At 41.3% G+C, this 19,825-nt stretch overlaps 1 protein-coding gene across 4 annotated transcripts in view; it reads right to left on the reverse strand.

The window, feature by feature from the left end:
- The window catches only part of MTUS2 (microtubule associated scaffold protein 2), a 337,757-nt gene that overhangs the window by 156,620 nt on the left and 161,312 nt on the right, over positions 1–19,825 (reverse strand). The window lies entirely within an intron of this gene.

The following is a 19,825-nucleotide window of genomic DNA, read 5'->3' on the forward strand; positions in this document are numbered from 1 at the left end:
ATAAGAATTTACACGTGCCACCGCTAGTCCAGAAAGTTCATTCAGGGATCCTGGGACCCAGCTAATTCTACCTCCAGAACAAGAGGCTTGGGATGAAGGGAGATGGGTGGGAAGCATGAACACAGAGAATCTTTTTGAAACCCATGAAGCTTTTGTTTGAAAAGCTGAGGTCTCACCAAACCAAGAGGACCCTAAATTAGAGTCTAATTTATTTCAAAGGCAGAAAACATTTATGAATAATTTCAGTTTACTATTCAATACAGAAACAGTCTCTGTGAGACAGCTGGTTTATGATCGACGGCTCTGGCATGCTGAAGGTGTGGCAAATTGGGATATGTGTCAGGTTGAAATGCACAGTGTGGTTGTGGCCCAAACTTTTCTTCTAGATCTTTCTAAATCTACAGACAACGATACCACCATCTTTTTCCTGTTAAAGGATAAGTCCTCTACATACACCTCTGAGTACAGCTGCCAGGCCTAATTTACTGAATTAAATAGAGAGCCTTAAATACTAAGATTACTGCTTGTTTGGGATAAAAACCATCCAGTCACAGGAATGTGACCATCTTCCATGGGAAATAAGCAATGACAACTGGAAGAAGTCTACAGAATTTTAGTGAAAGATCAATTTTTCTTGTTTGTTTTCATCATTTTAAAAGGATAGTCATAACATTCTATTTAGAATAGAGCCTGCATGAAAATGATAACATTATTAAAATGGCTTTAGTGTTCAAACCATCCAGGGGTTTTATTCAACCACTTAGAGGAAGAGATTCAATCACTTTCCTCCTTCTGAAGACCTGAAAGTCTGTTTTAAAATGGGTGAAATTTGTTTTGCTTCTAAAGAAAAGTGTACTTAGGAAAAAAAAAAAAAGAATGTGCCATTTCCTAACACAGAGCTTATGTCCTATATACCTCTTTTAAGATGCTGTGCAAGGATTTAAATAGCTCTGAAGAGTGCTAGCAGAATGCATTTGATCTATGCAAACAGAACAAATTCACTGAAGCTCCACCAAAAGGATCTGCACTGTGTGCTGGATGTCAGATAAAAAAGCAAGCACATGTTTGATCCAAACCTTGTCAGGAAAAGGGGTACCGTGCACCTGTAAAACAGCGAGCCTTAGCTTCTGAATCATAGAGCAGGCTCCCCAGTCCATCCTGAAATTTAGACAATCTCTAGGGGTTTGTAGGACATTTCAGATGGGAGGGGGCACGCAACCACTAGAAATATTTCACATGGGATTACCTCATGTTTAGCCTACTGCAAACAGTACTGCCAGAATAATCTACTCACCAAAATGTGTAGTAGAAGCTGAATTGAGCACAAAACATGTCATGCAGTCTTTTATTTAACAATCTATTAAAATTTCTTAAGAAGGAAAATATTTTGTATCATTTGTAGACTTCAAATGCCCTTTTATCAAATCCTCTTGCACCCACCATTATTCTCTTACATGAAATTTATTATTCAATAAACATGTCAATTTTGAGATTTGGCCACTTTCCAGGCTGGAAAGTAATCTGTCTGTTAGAAGTATGAAGTGTTAAGGAAGCTGTGTACTCCCTTATGAGAGAGGTCTTGAATTACCAAAAAATAAAATAACATAATAAAATAAAACTCTATTCCTATCCATTATTGTGGGGTACAGCTGGCAATAATCAGTACCACTCTTTGAAAACCAGCTTAAATGGGCCAATAGTGAAAAAAATATTACTTGGCAAATGAAAAATACCCTAGATACTTCCGGTCAAGATGATGGAGTGGTAAGCGCTGTGCTCACCTCCTCCCATGACCACATAAAAATTACAACTAAATTATAGAACTGCCACCCTTGAGAACCACCTGAAGACTAGATGGACAGAACTTCTATAACTAAGGATATAAAGAAGAAGCCACATTGAGACTGAATATTGAGTGTCAACTATAGTTGAAAAATTTTTTAAAAATTAAAAAAATACTCTAAATTTGGAAGTGGTACTGAATTCTATAAATGCTTTGGGTACTTCACAACAATGCAGACAATGGGAAACCATTGTTTAATAAGAGGAAGAAAAGAACTGCAAATAAACAAACCGTGCTTTGTGAGCCAGAAAAATGTTTTTCTGGAGAAGTCAGCCAGTGGAAGTTGTTTGTGTGTCTATTGAGTCATCTCATCCCCAGCCAATCTGAACCTAACTTTGCCTGCATGAGCCCGGTGGTACATGGTGTAGACTCGGGAGAGAGCCAGGCAGGTTGTGGAAACCTGCCTCTTCCTCCCACCTCTCTGCACCTCTGTTCCTTCATTTGTAAGTGGAAATAATGGTAATTGAACTCACAGAGCTATTGTGAGAGTTACAAGAGCTAATGCAAGTGGATTTTAAAAAGCTGATACAGGAGTTAGTGCAAGAAAACACTTAGAGTGTCTGATACATGGGACACGGATATGTTATTAACACTTACAGGTTCCTTTTAAATTCAGTGGTTAGTCATCAGAGCAAATCAATTTTTCATAGGAACTTGGAAAGTGTTCAAGGATTAACATCAGAAGAGCTGCTCTCAGTGAGAAGAAAGGAAAGGGCTGAAGTAGATCTGATAGCAACTGCAGCATGAAAGACTGAAGAAAGTGGCAGTATGACTGTCTTTACAAAATATGATGAACTACTCCAGACAAAGGGAAAGGTGAGACTAACAACATAAAGAACCACCAAGCTAGAGAAATATAACACATAGCCAGTTCCATTACCAGGGAAATGGCCGGGACAGAGGGCCTGAGAGATTTAACTTCCCTACAGATTCATAATTGTTTTTCAAATTGCTAGTTGCAATTTATACCAACCACAGGTAGTGACTGTCACACTTTAATTAATTAGTAATTAATTTATAAGTCTCTGACAGATAGTGAAGTTGAACATTTTTTTCACACAGGTATGGGCCATTAGTTTTTTCTTTTATAAGATGCCCATTCATAACTTTTGCCCATTTTCCTACTGAAGTGTTTTGTCTTTCAAACTGACATGTAGGAGTTCTCTGAATATTCTGGCTACTGATGCTTTATTGGTATATATTTCAAATGTTCTCCTGGTCTTTGGCTTGTCTTCACACTTATGGTACCTTTATTTGGAAGCCTTCCATTTTAATGCAGTTGAGTTTTCTCAGTCTTTTCTCACTTGGTTTGTACTTTAGGTGTCTTAGCCTTTCATTCCCTAGCTGATGTCATATAGATGTCCGCCTATGTATTCTATTAAAAGTTTTACTTTTCACATTTGGATCATTAATTCACCTGGAATGGGGCACAGGACAGGGATTAGATTTGTTATTGATAGCCAATTGTCCCAGCCCTGTATATTGGATAGTCCATTTTCTCTGCCATATCTGCATTGCAAGCTGTTGTATGTCAAGTTCTCATAGAGGCATGATTATTAGGGGAAGCTAACTACTCCCAAATTTCAGTAACTTATAGCAAAAGTTTTTTTGTTGGCCACAAATCATCTAACACAGGTGCTCTGGATGGTCTGCTATTCTGGGGAGCTCTACTCCAGGCAGGAACTCAGGGATCTAGGAAATAGTTTCTTGCATATGACACCTAAAATGCAAGTAACTGAAGAAAAAATGTATGTTAGACTTCATCAAAATAATAATGTTTGTGCTTCAGATGACATAATTAATAAAGTGAAACAACATTCCATAGTATTGAAGAAAGTATCTGCAAATCACATATCTGGTAAGGGTCTAGTATTCAGAATATATAAAAAGCACTTATAAGCCAACAATAAAAAGATAAGCCAATTAAAAATGAACCTAGGATTTGAATAGACATTTCTCCAAAAAAGGTATGTAGATAGCCATTAAGAATATGAAAAGATCCCAATGTCCTTAGTCATGAGGAAAATGAAAATCAAAACCATGCAGTACCACTTTAAACCCACTAGGTTGGCTATAATAAAAAATACAGATAATAACAAGTGTTGGTGAGGATGTGGAAATATTGGTGGGACTGTAATATGATGTCCACTGCTTTGGAAAACAGTTTTGAAGTTCCTCAAAATGTTAAACATACTTACCGAATGACCAGCAGCTCCACCCTTAGGTATGTGCACAAGGGAACTAAAAATATATGTCCACACAGAAACTTGTACACAAATGTTGATAACAGTATCATTCATAATTGTGAAAAATGGGAACAACTCAAATGTCCATCAGCTGATGAATGGATAACCAAATGGGCTCTACATGTTACAATACGGTTGAATCTTGAAAACATTATGCTAAATGAAAGAAGACCAATACAAAAAGCCACATCTTTTATGGTTCCATTTATATGAATGTCCAGAATAGACAAATACATAGAGACAAAAAATAAATCAACGGCTGTCAGGGAAGGAGAATGGGGAGTGAGTGCTAATGGGTAAGGGGTTTCTTTCCAGGGTGATGAAAATATCCTGGAACTCAATAGAAGTGATGGTGCATAACTTGGTTAATATGCAAAACTTATGGATTGTATACTTTAAAAGGGTGAACTTTATGGTATTTGAATTACATTTCAATAAAAAAAAATCTCCTCCGTAAGTTTTCTTTCCTGGATCCCCTGGCTGGAAAAGTTCCTTTAACTGTAATTCAGCTCTCCCTTCTTCCCTTGGGGACTCCTGATATTCTTTTCTCAGGCAGTTATCACTTCCATTTTCTGTACCACATCCCTGCATTGGAGCTACAGTTGTTCCCTACCAGCCTGTTCCAACAAGCATGTTCAAGAGCCACTGGTCTCCTGATGGCATACTCTTGTATAATACAAAAAGGAATGTTCCTCAAACCCATTATTTCATCCCATGATTACAGCAGAATGACTAAGCTCCTATGTGAGGAGGATACTCAGCTCAGCGCGAAACCCCTTTGCCCTGCTCATCTGCTCCCTCCAGCTGGGTGTGAGCCTGAGCTGCCCCAATCCCACTCCGGAGTGAAGAAGACACATGCAGATCTGGGCCAGAAAGGACTGTGCTGAAGTAGGGTCCTGGGCAGAGGACATTTCTAGGACATCTGATCTCCCTGTACAAAGTCAGCAGTGGTGCCTACTCAGCCTTCTCAACAGGATAATTCTGACTACAACTGAAGTCGGGATAAAAAGTTAGGGTTTCTGGTCCAAATTTCAATTATCTTTCCATGATTTCATTTATTGGGAATGCCAATCACTGGTCCTGGATTTTAAAAAAAGGAAGAATGGCAATGAGGACACACACTAACAGACCATAGTGAGGTTCTTAACGGGAGGCTGGAGAAGAGAAGCTAAGCAGCTATCAGTAGTGTGAGGCATTACAGCCAGATTTTAAAAAACATGGTTCACTGATTTTGAATATGTATCCATGTTATAATGATTAAATGATCCTCTTCACTGGTCTTTTAAAAAACAATCCCAGGCAATCAAGTCGTGTAATGTTCTGGTTGCATGATTGCCTAACTGATGCATATTTTGAAAGCATTTATCACTTGGCGGCAAAATTCAGTTTAATTATTAACATTATCTACTGAATGTTTTATTTCCGATCTTCTGCATATTTTAACTCAGGTGTTTGTTTTATTTCTTACAATAAAGAGCTGAAGTAAACTTGCCATCTTCCATTTCAGCAAAGCTCTTTCCTTGTCACAATGACACAGGCTGAGCCTCCGATACGTCAGACTCTATACCATGCAGGGGCACAGGATGGATATGGCTGCTGTCACATGACTTACATTCCAGTGGGGGTGACACACAGGCCACAGACAGACAAATAGCCAAATAAAATCATCACAAACTGTGATTAGGTAGAAAGAAACACAAGGGGTAGAGCTACAAGAAAAACTCCAGGGAGAAGGAGGGAAAACCTAGGTTAGGCCAAGTGGCTAGGGAGGACCTCTTGGAGGAGGTGGCGTTGAAGTAAATGGTTCTCTCAGCTGCACACTGGCCCCCAATCTCTTTTATCCTTTACTATTAGTGGCATCATCATTGTTCTAGAAAATAAGAATTAAATGTCAGAATCATCCTTACAGCTCTCTTTCCCTTGTTTCAAGCAATCTCCCTAATGGACTTCAAAAAGAGGCAACTGAAGAGAACTGCTGTTCTCCACCATCTTTCCTGGTAGCCCATGTCCTAATGAAAGGAGAAACCTGTGGCATGCATTTCACTGCTCCCATGTCACCTGGAGCAAACGGTAACTTCTCACAAAGTCATGGTGGCCCAAGAATCCTTCTGAATGCAGCACCCCAGGAGTTCAGTAAAGGATTCCAGCCCTAGACCAGGGACACATCTTCCTCTATGCTCGGCATCCTTATCAGATGACAGGACACACTTCTACAGGTGGAAGACAATTCCTCTGGGTCCACAGGAACTTGCTGCATTCCTGCTGTGAGGCCTCAGCTGCTGAACTGGTCCAGCCAGACAAAACAGCAAGGTCTCATCAGTAATAATACAAGTACCACACAGGAGAGTCATGGATATCACAGGCTCTACCCCAATTCAATGCCAGATTTAAAAATTATTAGTAATATTCTCTTTAAATAAAAAGTTAATTAAGCCTCTGATGAAATGCCTTATTATTTATGTATTTATTTACCTTCTGTCATTAGGTTAATCTGATAATTAAATGAGAAAATGCACATAAAGCACTTTGAGAAGTGCTTGTTGTTCAACAAGTGTTAGTGGTCGTCGCCTGGACGAGCACCAGCATCAGTGCAAGCAGCTCTTTCAGCAGCTGTCATTTCTGCAAGCTCCCTCTCTGTCCCACACAAGCCCAAATGGCACTACACTTTGAGACTTTGTTCCATGGAAATACCCTCGAGACATCTCCAAGGCCACCAGATCAATGACGGAGGTAGACAGTTTCTGCAAATAGCTGATACTGACTCCACATCATCTCTGTCTTCACAAGGTCCCACAGCCTAGACTGGTGGTCTTCCCAGTGCCCAGTGCATCATTCCCCAAATTCCCTCCTTTTGATAATGATCACAACTAAATCATCACTAGAAGGAAATCTTTGTCTCCCTACTTTCTGTCCTGCTCCCTCCCAGGCACTCTCCTCTTCTAATATATAGCAAAGAGGGTCTTCATTTTTATTTCCACTCAGGAAATAGGGGGGTATGGATACAGGTGAATGGGTAAAATGAGAGTCACAGTCCAGGGACATAAATGTGAAAGGGAGATTAGACCTACATGAATGGTGCCCTCCTTCATCTGAAAGAATGTGACATTCTGTGGCGTGGGCAAGTCTCCCAGTCCCTCATGGCCCAGTCAAATGCCATCTTCTCTACAATACCATCTCTCAATTCCACTCTAGGTAACAGAACTACTTTAAGAAAGACCAAGCTGATTAACAAAGAAAGCAAGGGCCAGGGATGATAAGACCATCTCATAGTCATGGACATAATCACAAAAGATGAAAGCCTGTACCACCCAGCCCAAGACTTCTGAACCTTCACCACATAAATGACTCAAAGCTTCCCTTTGATTTGACAAATTCCCTTAATATCTACCTAGTCACATTCCCAAAGCAGAGAACATAGTCAAATATTGATGGAGCTTAGTTACTTAAAAGGCCAAAGGCTAATATATCAAAAGAAGTGTGAGTAATTAAAAGCAACTTTTTACCATTCCTCTTTTATCAATGAGACCAGTTGCAATCAACCCCTTCTCCCCATCTGAAATGCTTAAAGCTTGGGCCATCATCTAGAAAACTGGTTCATCAATGTGTGAATCTTTTAGTAGTGGATACCTTGGAGAAAATATTTAAATCAAAGAATTTTAATTATATACTTAATATGGAAGTTGTTAAAAGATAAGAGCATCTGATTCGAACTCAATTTAAGCTCTGCTGAAGTTATTAATAATGCATAAGAAGTGAGAGAAATGATCAAGGGCTTACATATCACCTTTTATTGACAATAAGCAATAAAAGAGCAATACAGAGCAATAAGAAAGTTTAGGGTTCCACTTGTATAGTTTGGACTTGGTGGTCTAATATAATCTCCCTTTTGGGTCCCAGAGCCATTTGATTTGTTTTTTTGAGGCGTCTGAGTGACTCATGGATTATTCTGTGTCAAACATGGCTTCATGGAGCCACAATTTAGCAGCAAAACCTAAGCAGTTCAGATCCTAAGAAACCAAGTCAAATCTTGCAAAGTGGATCACTGCAACTGAGCCCCAAACTCCCTTTCCGTATAATTATAAGCACTGTAGGGCTGCTGGAGGGCAGTGGATCATACCATCCAGCTGGGACTTCTTGCAGTCTGAAAAAGAACCCTTTCTGCTTGGGAACTTCCTGGGAACGTGAAGGGAGAAGTCAAACAGCATTTTAGGAAATGAATGGCACAGTGGCTTTAAGAAGGTGTCATCTTGTGAATCAAAATAATATTCATCACTTTGAACTCTAAGAATTTTCTCTTCCCTCCTGGGAGCTAGAAACTCCCTCTCTTTCTTCAGGGTCCAAGAGAACAGTCATGTTTCTTTTTGTTTTTCTCAATACATGGGCTTTGTTTCTAAAAAGAAACTTCAGGACTCTTTACTTTTACCCCAGAGTTTTTCAACAGGGCAGTATCCACAGTATTAGGAGAGTAAGCCCCAGTGGCACTGAAAAAATCACGTACATAGCACATGATACATGGTAAGTACTAAATAAATGGTAGGCCTCTCCTGGCCTCTGAAAACCATGTCCTCCCACCTCAGTTTATAAATATAATTCTTTTTTCAAGTCCCTTCTAATGCAAAATTTCAAGGAAAGCCCTACTTTCATTCTTTTTTTGCCAACCATCATCCAGGCAAAATAAAATTGCAACTGTTTAAAAATCTATCATAAAATCACTCAAGTGAACATTATTCAAACTGGGTTTTTTTGGCAAATGATTGTAAGCAGCCTAATAAATGAAGTTTCTAACCCTTTTTAAAGACTTCAAGTTTTTGTGAGATAGAAACAAAGGTTTAAGGTGATCATTCCCTTGAAAAAGGGTCAGCAGCTTCCACATTGAGCCTAAAGCAGGAAAGCCAGGCCTGTGCTTGGCTGCTGGTTTTATGAATCTCGGATATCAAGCTCAAGCCCTCATGAGCTTCATTTCGTCTGCACGTCCCTCTCCTTCTCCCAGTGCTTTCCCCTCCAGGCCCTCCAACAAAAGCAAGGTCTTATGCTGGGTGACAGGAAGGACGCAAAGCAGGCGCAGGCAAGCGCCTGGTCTCACTGCATCGCAGGGCGTGGAGCCCCGTGCGGCACAGCCACCCTGCAGCACACACATGCCTTCCCTCCACTCCCAGTGCAGCCTGAGCAAGGCCAGCTAATGAGTTCTTTTTCACTTTGTTGTTATTTTTTAAAAAATCCATAAAGTTGAAAAATGTATAAGTAGAAAGTGACTATCCATTATTATTCATAGAGTTTAAAATTCATAAATTAAGGTTTATAATCAGAAGCATTTTAATCAAATAGCAAAATCTGGATTCTTCATTAGTCAGAACTTGTGGCTAAGGGCACAGAATTTTGAGAGCTTCTCCCTAACTAAGTGGCAGTAGTAGTTTGGGCCAGGTGGGCACAACTAATGATGACAGAAACCTTCTTTGTTTTCCATCCTGAACAATAAGATACCAAAGGGTGTGTGCACAGAAAGGAAAGAATGGGCCAGGCTGCTGCCTTGGGGCTTAAGCAAAAGTGGAATAAATTGTTTCCTAAAATATTTATGAAATGCAATATCTGCTAAGGTCTCCTTCCCTAAGGAGACTTCTGGTAAACTGTTTGGCAGCAGATATCAGGAAAACCCTAGGCTACTCAAAGGAGGAAAATTTTTATTTTAAATAATGGCAAATTCTGAACATAAGTGTAATGAAGGCATGTGTGGGAAGCAAGATTCTATGATGCTTCCCAAGAGCCTGGCTCCCAGGTGCACACTCCCGGCACAGTTGGCGGGAGGATGAGTATGGATGACTTGCTTCCCATGGTTAGGTTATGTTAAAGCACAGACTTAAGAGAAGAGCGATTATCTGGGTGTGCCTGATCTAATTACATGATCCCTTTAAAAGCACAGCGTTTTATCTGGCTGGAGGCAGAAGTGAAAGTCAGAGATTCAAAGCACTAGAAGGATTCAGCACACTGTCTCCAGCCTGAAGGTGGAGGGGACAGGCAGCAAGAAATGTGGGCAGCCTCTGATTGCTGAGAGTAGTTCCTCACTGACAACTGGCAAAAAAAGGGGGACCTCAGTCTTATAATTGTAAGGAAGTGAATTCTGCCAGCAACTGAGTTGGGATGTAGATTCTTCTCCAGAGCTTGGACATGGAACCTGACCCAACCAATACCTTGAATTCAGCCTCTGAGACCCTGAGCAGAAGATTCAGCTCTGCTGTATGTGAGCTGATAAAAAGGTGTTGCTTTAAATCACTAAATTGGTGGTAATTTGTTAAGCGGCAATAGAAAACTCCTACAGGCTAATGGTGCTTCAGCCTGGGGGGTGTGAGCAGAGCTGGTCCAGCTTAGTGGTGAGGAAGGTGAACCTCAAGGAAAGGGAAGCTGCATCAGAGGCAAGGACAGACCAGGAACATTTAGCCACAGATCCCCACAGACTCATGAAGGCTGTGGTGAGCCCTGAGGCTGGCTCCCATAGTAGGAAGCACATGGTTCCACCACATACATGTTAGACAGTCTCAGGGAAATGTCTCAATCTTCCTGAATCTAAGTCCCCTCATCTGTAAAGTGGATTCTGGTGCAAAGTAAAGAAATAACTCAGATAACATACCCAGCAGAGCCCATGACACATAGGAGACACTCAATAAAGTTTACTTTCTTCTCCCTTCCAGTCTCTTTGCCATCTTCCTCTTTTGAAAATTTAAAACGATTCTTTGCCGAGATGACAACCTTTCAGTGATTCCCCACCTCTTATAAAGTGAAATCCAAGCCCCTTGGAGATCAAGGAGGCCATTCTCTCCTTGCATCTAAAGGTCAAACAACACTGGACTATTGATCATGCTGTGACTGTCATGCTGGGTTTTGGCTTTGTTGCCTTTAAACATGCAGTTCTTTCTTTCTGGAATGCCTTTCCCACTCCCTTTCTGACTGGTGGAGTCAGCTTCATTCTTTAAAATCAAGCTCAGGCGTTGCAACCGTAGTCAAATATTCTGAGAAGGGTGCAGTCAATGGTAATACCATCTTGCTCTCCTGTACTGGCATCCTCTGCACATATATTTACATTTGCACTTGCCATATGGCAGTGATAAAGACTTTGGAATCAATCCTGAAGGCACAAGAAAGCCACTGAAGGGTTTCAATACAGGAGTGATGTGGGTGTGCACGATCACCAGGGCTATGGAGTGGGAAGGTGGATTTGAAGGGGGCAAGGCTGGAAGTCAGGAAATAATCTGAAGCAGTGTCAGTCTATCAATGAGAACAAGTAAGGGGCTCAGCTAAGGAATATCCATTGTCAGTAGCACCACGTACATCAACTTTTTGCCACAATAAAGACCTGACCAGAAGAACAAAACTTTAGAGAGAAAATGTTCAAAAGAAGGTGAGAGGGGCCCTCATTACTGTTGAGGGACCATCACAGTCTGAGAATACCTGTTGCATAAGTCTTAAATGGGCTAAGACTTGCTAATGAGCCTGGATTTGGACCAACTCTAAGTCATGGTAGGATTCTGACTGAGGTGTGAGGAGAGTTCATTTCAATGTAGATAAAGCTGGTTTAGGATCAATTAGGAGTGGGACAAATCAGGGAATGGCAAACAACTTAATTGCCCCTTAGTAGTGGAGATGCTGGTTGTTTTTGCAATGTGTCAAACACTTTGGAACACCAGAATTAAATTTTCTATTTCTTTCCCTCTCTGTTTATAGCAAGTGAATTACCAGTCTATTCTGTTCACAATTATTTTCAAAGCCAGACACATAGATCCGAAGAGACCTAGGACATGAGCATATAATGATGACAACAAGAGGCATTGCCCTCTCCCCTTGCTGGTGCTTTACCCTCCTCACTCCCTGTCCAGGCCTCCTGCCCTGAGCAGTCAGCACTAAGTTCGCTCACCTCCCCCTGCAGGAGCTGGCCCGAGGCTCACTTCAATGCCTCAGAACTGATCAGCACTTCCCTGAGAAGCTGGCCTAGGGCAAGATGTCACAAGGTTAGCCACCAGATTCCTGCCCCCCTGGCTGCTATCTGGCAGGCACAGAGACACACCCCTGCCCGTCCAGTCATCGGGTTCCCCTTGGTTCGCTGTCTCTGACTGCCATTTTGATAAACTCTGGACCACAGCTGCACAGCTGGAATATCCAGCAAGTACCTTCTGTTTTTGATTTATTGCTTGATCTTATGCTAATACACCAGTCCCCTTCCAGGAGTAGGCCGCTGTCACTCCCCTGTTGCCCAGGCCTGGAAGAAACACGAACTGACACTGACCAAAGGGCTAATACCTGTCAAATACTTTTATTAAGTACCTACATAGGTGAACTCGTGTAATCTTCGGCTCACTTTGCAAAAGCAGAAACTAAAGCTAATTTGAATCAAGCTAGAATAAAAAGGCAGTAACTACAAAGTCAGCATTCAAATGCAAGTCTGTTTGACTCCAAAGTTCAAGTTCTTTCAATGGTTCAACACAGCCTGCCTGGAAATGGAAGGCTGCTCCTGACCCCCAGTGGTCTGGTGGCTGGGACTGGTAGCTACAGATTTACCTTCTAGAAATCATTCTCCCCTCTCCTGGTGCTCCCACAACCTCTTAGCCCTCCCCAGACTCTGGTTGACAACTAACAGATAGCTCTGCCACCCAGACAGGAGTTGTGAGTCCACTACCACAGAACTGTGCTCAACTGTCTTCTTCAAACACCAAAGGGTAAGTCCTGGGATCTCCAAAGTTTGGTCCTCAGAGATGACTTTACTCTGGTATATTTCTTACAGTGTTAATTAGTCTTTGATTTTATTTTCTAGATAAATGTAAAACCATGATAGAACAATGCCATCAAATGACCCCAAAGAAGTTTAGAACCAGTACAGAATATGGGTGAGCTCCTTTACCTTTGTGTGCAAATAGTCAGAATTTCCATTCTGGGATGACAGTTGAACAGATGGACCAGAGGGGGCTGCATGCAGTTTTAACAGAAACCATCTAACAGAGGAGGAAATCCTCATTTAATCTCGTCTGAAATGGAAAAGCCCCAGGATTCATCTCGGAAACAGAGGCTGAGGCTTACCCCCCTTTCTCACCTCCCCCACCTGGACCCTTCCATCTCTACTCTGCTCAGAACACTGGAGATGTGCCCCCGCCCTTAGACAGGTCTGCCTACTTCTGCTTCCAGCTATGTGGGGTGCAATTACAGTGGCTGCATTTGGAAATGTTGACTGGGGAGACACTTAAACCTGAGGAAAGTGGGCACTGGGAGCAAAAACCATTTTGCTTGTAAGCTAGGAGACACTCAGAACTTGGTATCTTTCAGGAAAAAAATCAGGGCACATTTAATTCAAGTAAGCAATTTTGTGGGGAAAAAAAATTTAAGTGGTGGCATGGGTATTATCATTTTAAAACTACTGAACGGGAGAGAGAGAGAAAGCAAGGAAGCAAGTGGTCCATGATTGTATAGTTTGATTACTAGCTCAGCTGGTGGTTATATATTTCTGGATCAACAGCACGAAACGTTGAAAACATGCAGAATGAGGTGAGGCGGAGGTAATCTGAGCTGGCAGTGCTTTCGTATTCCTGCTAAGTGCCACTCTATTTTTTGTCACAAGGAAGGAATCGCTGGTGCAAACAGAGAAAGCTAAATGGATCGGAGGTTTAGGAGACGAAAGAGGCACTTACTTTTAAACAGGGGTGGGATTGGAAAATTCTTCCTTGAGTAACCTAATGGTATGTTTCTCAGGGTGGAAACCCCATTGCCTGTGTAACTGAAACACTGAGAAGGCTGAGTGCTCTCGACACGTCCTGCTTCCTCAAAGCATCAGCCAGTGTCACGCAGCCCCAATCTTCTCAATAAGAAACCTCCGTGTGATAAAGACATATAATTGTGTAATCACTATGTTGTACACCTGAAACTAATGCCATATTGTATGTTGACTATAACTGGAAAATAAATGAACAACAAATAAGTACATAAAGGAGTGCTTCTGCAGTGCACCCAACCCTATCACACCAGCCTGATGGCCAAATGCTGCTGCTTGTTCCTCTTAAAGCACTTCCCACATCCATTCTCCCATTACGCTCATATCACTCCAGAGGAAAAAGGGGTCTCAGTCCCATGCCGGGACCCCCATCCCAGAACACCGGGGCCTGAAAGAAGAGCCTGCATAACATTTGGCAGCAAAAATAAGTGGGGAATTGGCCCACTGGAAAAGGGAGGGAGTCTGCCTGAATCCTGGGTGTTCTTGGTAAAGGCTACCACACCGAGACTCACTCTCAGGCACTCACCTGGGGCTCTGGTGGAGGGAAGGAGACTCAGGGCACACGGAAGCTGTAAGGAGAAGATTGGGGTAGCATACTACTGGAGACTGGAAAGGCAAGCTTCTGAGGTCCCAACATGGAGCCAACATCCCCACCACCCTCAGACTTCATCTCCCAGGGTTCAGCATTTCTATTCTTACAGCACCAGCTGGAGAAAGTGCACTAACCCTGTCCTCCAAATACTGGTGACATCACCCTGACAAGCTTGAGTATGGCATAAATAACTGTTGGCTGTACCCCAAAGGGACGTGAACAGTGCTTTTTCCTCTGGAGAAACTACAGACTGCCTTAGATAAACATTGAACTCAGTAGCTTGGGAAGAAGAGCCTATCTTTCCCCTCACCCCCATGGGTAAGGCAGGCACAATGCCCAATGGATGGCACCCTGAGCAGGGCCTCAGGCTGTAGGCAGCTGCGGGATTAGGGGCAGGCATGCACTTGCAAGCCTTCCTTCAGTCTCTTTGGTCAGGTGTTGCCAAGCTAGAAAGCCAGCAGCTAACTAACCAGCTAAATTCCTGCACACCAACCCCCGCCCCCCCCCCCCCCAAGAGGCCACCTAGATTTGAGTTCCCAAAGCCTGGTTTTGCATTCCAAAACCTACCTGCACGCAAGCCAACCACAGATCCACAGCAGGAACAAAGTGCCTTCAGCAGGGCCCCTGGCAGTGAGCTGCAGGGATAGAGGCCAGGGGGCAAGCTCTCTACTCCCCCCACAAGAGGTGGAGCAACCCAAAGCAGAGGGGGCATTCCCAAAATCTATCAGTACCACCAGCCAAGTGCAGATTATAAGGGAGGAGGAATTGCAGGTCATAACTGGCATATCTGGAGTCACCCCCTTGGAGGTCTACATCAGGGCTTCTGGCAGTGAGCTGCAAGGAGAGAGGGGGTTGACAAGCTCTCTCCCACCCCTAACAAGAACTTGTGAAGCCCCAAGCAGAGGGGGCAGACTTGATCTATTTACTCTAAGCCCCACCTGCACTGTCTTGTAGGTGTAGTCTCACAGGGTAAAGGGGTCACAAATCAGAACTATGAAATCTGGTGTGCCCCTCTAGGAGCCTCCCTTCCCGAGCTCTGGCGTGGAACTGAAAGGAGAGCACTTACCCCCTGTCTTGAGGGCTAAGGACCCGTGCCACCTCAATCAAAGAGTGGATTAGACTAGCATCCTCAGATTCTGCTGGCAATACCCTGCTAATATCACATCCGCTGGGAGAAGGGGGCACAAATCAGAGCTTGGACATTGGACCTGAATCAATCGGAGCACTCCAACAGGGCCTCTGCAGAGCACTGCAGAGATAGAAGGAAGTGAGCAGCTCTCTCCCTCCTCCCAAGGGCAGGTGACACCCCAAGTGGAGGGGGCAACCTTGTTCTCTTTCTCCAAGCTCTGCCGGCCCATCCCTGTTGATGCAGGCTCAAAGGAGAAAGGGGACATATTTCGGAACTTAGTCATCTGATGTGGCCACCTCGTTGCCTCCTCTCAGGATTTCTGATGGCACCACTGAGCTAGAAGGCAAGCAGCTAGCTCCTCAGACCTCACCTCAATCAAAGGGAGGATTGGATTTGCACTCCCATCTCTAGCTGGCCCCATCCTGCTAAGCTCAATTCTGTGGGGCTAAAGTCAATCCCACCCACGAACAGACCAGCAACAATCAGTTCCCAATTACAACAGGAGGGTCACATAACCCACACAAGCGACATTACTAGAGTATTAAGCTCAGGAGCTCAAGGAGACTTTACCACTGTGTCCCATAGAACACTTACTACATAAGACCACCCCATAAAGACCCGGAGTCATAATAGTTCTTTCTTACACATAGGAACAAAAGCAAAGAGACAGCTAAAATGGGGCAACAAAGAATCACCCCTCAAATGAAAGAAAATGGAAAATCTCCATAAAAAGAACTAAATGAAATGGCAGTGGCAATTTATCAGACACAGAGTTGAAAATAATGGTTATAAGGATGCTCAAACAACTCAGCGAGAACTACAAAAAACTCAGTGACAACTACATCAATGTGAAGGAGACAGAAACTCTAAATAAAAGCCAGTTGGAAATAAAGAATATCATATCTGGAATCAAGAACACACTGGAAGGAATTACAAAGTAGGCTGGACAAAGCAGAGGATAGAATCAGTGATTTGGAAAACAAAGTAGGAAAAAAATACCCAAAAAGAGCAACAAAAGGACAAAAGAAGAAAGAGGACAGTTTAAGTGAATTCTGGGACAGCATGAAACATAACAACATCTGCATCATAAAGTTATCAGAAGGAGAAGAAAGTAAGCAAGAGATAGAGAGCCTGTTTGAAGAAATAATCACAGGAAACTTTTCTAACCTGGTGAAAGAAAAAGCTACACAAGTTCAAGAAGCAGAGTTCCAATCAGGAAGAAACCAAAAATAGCTACATAAAGACATATCATAATTAAAATGGCAAATGCTAAGGACAAAGAGAGAATCTTAAGGGCCACAAGAGACAATCAGTGACCTAAAAGGGAGCCCCCATAAGGCTGTCAGAAGATTTCTCAACAGAAACACTTCAGGCTAGAAGGGATTGGTATGAAGTTTTCAAAGTAATGAAAAGAAAGAACCTGCAACCAAGACTTCTCTATCCAGCAAGACTATCATTCAATATTGAAGGTGAAATAAAGAGCTTCCCAGACAAAAGAAGGCTAAAGGAATTCAGTAGCACTAAACCAGCATTGAAAGAAATGCTAAAAGAACTGCTCTAAGAAGAAGAAGAAATATAGAAAGCAAGGTGCATAGGAATAAAGGGGGAAAATGGTGTTAAATAAGTACATATAAATAATAACCTTAAATGTAAATGGATTAAATGCTCCAATCAAAAGACACAGGGTAGCTGAATGGATAAAAAAACATGACCCATATATATGCTGTCTACAAGAGACCCACCCCAGAACAAAAGATTCACACAGATTGAAAATGAAGGGATGGAAAAAAATATTCCACGCAAATGGAAAAAAACAAACAAAAAAAAGCTGGGGTAGCAATACTTATTTCTGACAAAAAAGACTTCAAAATAAAGACCATAATAAGAGGCAAAGAAGGTCACTATATAATACTAAAGGGATAGTTCCAACAGAAGAATATAACCCTTATAAACATATATGTACACAACATAGGAGCACCTAAATATAAAAAAAATTCTTGGTGGACTTTAAGGGTGAGACCAACAGCAATACAGTCATAGTAGGGGACTTTAACACCTCCACTGTCATCATTGGGTAGATCATCCAGAAAAGAAAAAAAATCAAGGAAACAGAGACCTTAAATAACACACTAGATCTAATGGATTTAATTGACATTTACAGAACATTTCATCCCAAAGCAGTAGAATATACATTCTTCTCAAGTGCACATGAAACATTCTCAAATACAGACCACATGTTAGGACACAAAATGAGTCCCTACAAGTTCAAGAAGACTGAAATCATATCAAGCATTTTCTCAGATCACAATGACATGAAACTATGGGTAGCAATCACTATAAAATCACTACAAAATCAACCACTATAAAAAACCCCCACAAAAATATTCAAACACATAGAGGCTATATAGCATGCTATTAAATAATGAATGAGTTACCAATGAGATCAAGGAAGAAATTAAACAATTCCTGGAAACAAATAAAAATGAACAGACAACAACCCCAAATCTATGGGACACAGCAAAAGCAGTCCTGAGAGGAAAGTTTATAGCATTACAGGCATACCTCCAGAAACAAGAAAAAGCTCTAATAAACTATCTAACACTAAAACCAAAAGAATTAGGAAGAGAACAGCAAGAAAAGCCCAGAGGAAATACAAAGAAGGAAATAATAAAGATCAGAGCAGAAATTAATGACATAAAGACCAAAAAAAAAAAAAAAAAATACAAAAGATCAATGAAACCAAGAGCTGGTTCTTTGAAAACATAAATAAGATTGATGCACCTTTAGCCAGACTCACCAAGAAACAAAGAGAGAGGACACAAATAAATAAAATCAGAAATGAAAGAGCTGATATAACAACTAACACCACAGAAATACAAAAGATCATAAGAAAATACTGTGAGCAACTATATGCCAACAAACTGGACAACCTGGGTGAAATGGACAAATTTCTAGAAACATACAATCTTCCAAAACTAAATCAGGAATAAACAGAAAACCTGAATAGGTCAATAACAACTAATGAAATTGAAGCATTAATCAAAAAACTCGCAGCAAACAAAAGTCCTGGACCAGAGGGATTTACAGGGGAATTTTACCAAGCATTAGAATTAACACCTATTCTCCCTAAACTATTCCAGAAAATTCAAGAGGAGGAAAGACTCTCAAGCTCTTTCTATGAGGCCAGCATTATCCTAATCCCAAAACTTGATAAATACACTACAAAGAAAGAAAATTACTCACCAATACCCCTGATGAATATAGATTCTAAAATCCTCAACAAAATATAAGCAAAGCAGATCCAGCAATGCATTTAAAAGATTATGCACTATGACCAAGTGGGATTTATTTTGGGGATGCAAGGCTGGTATAATATTCGCAAACCAATAAATGTGATACATCACATGAACAAAATGAAGGACAAAATCATATGGTCATATAAATAGATGCAGAAAAAGCATTCAACAAAATCCAGCACCCATTTTTGATAAAAACTCTCAGCAAAGTGGGAATAGAGGGATGATCATACCTCAACATAATAAAGGCCATATATGACAAACCTACAGCCAACATCATACTCAATGGTCAGAAACTAAAACCATTTTCCTTAAAAATAAGAACAAGACAGGGTTGTCTGCTTTCACCACTATTATTCAACATAGTAATAAAGGTCCTTGCCACAGTGATAAGACAAGAAGAAAACATAAGGCATTCAAACTGGAAAGGAGGAAGTAAAACTGTCATTATTCACAAATGACATGATATTGTACATAGAAAACTCCAAAGACTTCACCAAAGTACTACTAGATTTGATAAATGAATTCAGCAAGGTAGCAGGATACAAAATTAACATCTGAAAATCGATGGCATTTTTATACACCAATAATAAACTCACAGAAAGAGAAACTGAAAAAACAATACCATTTACCACTACAACAACAGCAACAAAAGATACCTTGGAATAAACTTAACCAAAGAAGTAAAAGGCCTGTACTTGGAAAACTACAGGACACTGAGAAAAGAAATAGAGAAAGATACAAACAAATGGAAGAATATACCATGTATATGGATTAGAAGAATTAATATCATTAAAATGTCCATACTAACCAAATTAATCTATAGATTCAATGCAATCCCTATTAAAACACCAACAGCATACTTCACAGAAGTAGAACAAATATTCCAAAAATATATATGGAACCAAAAAAGATCCCAAATAGTCACAGCAATCTTGAGAAAGAAGAAAAGAGTTGGAGGGATCACTATACCA

Source organism: Miniopterus natalensis, chromosome 2 (genome assembly GCF_054644295.1).
Source record: "Miniopterus natalensis isolate mMinNat1 chromosome 2, mMinNat1.hap1, whole genome shotgun sequence".
NCBI classification, from domain to species: Eukaryota; Metazoa; Chordata; class Mammalia; order Chiroptera; family Miniopteridae; genus Miniopterus; species Miniopterus natalensis.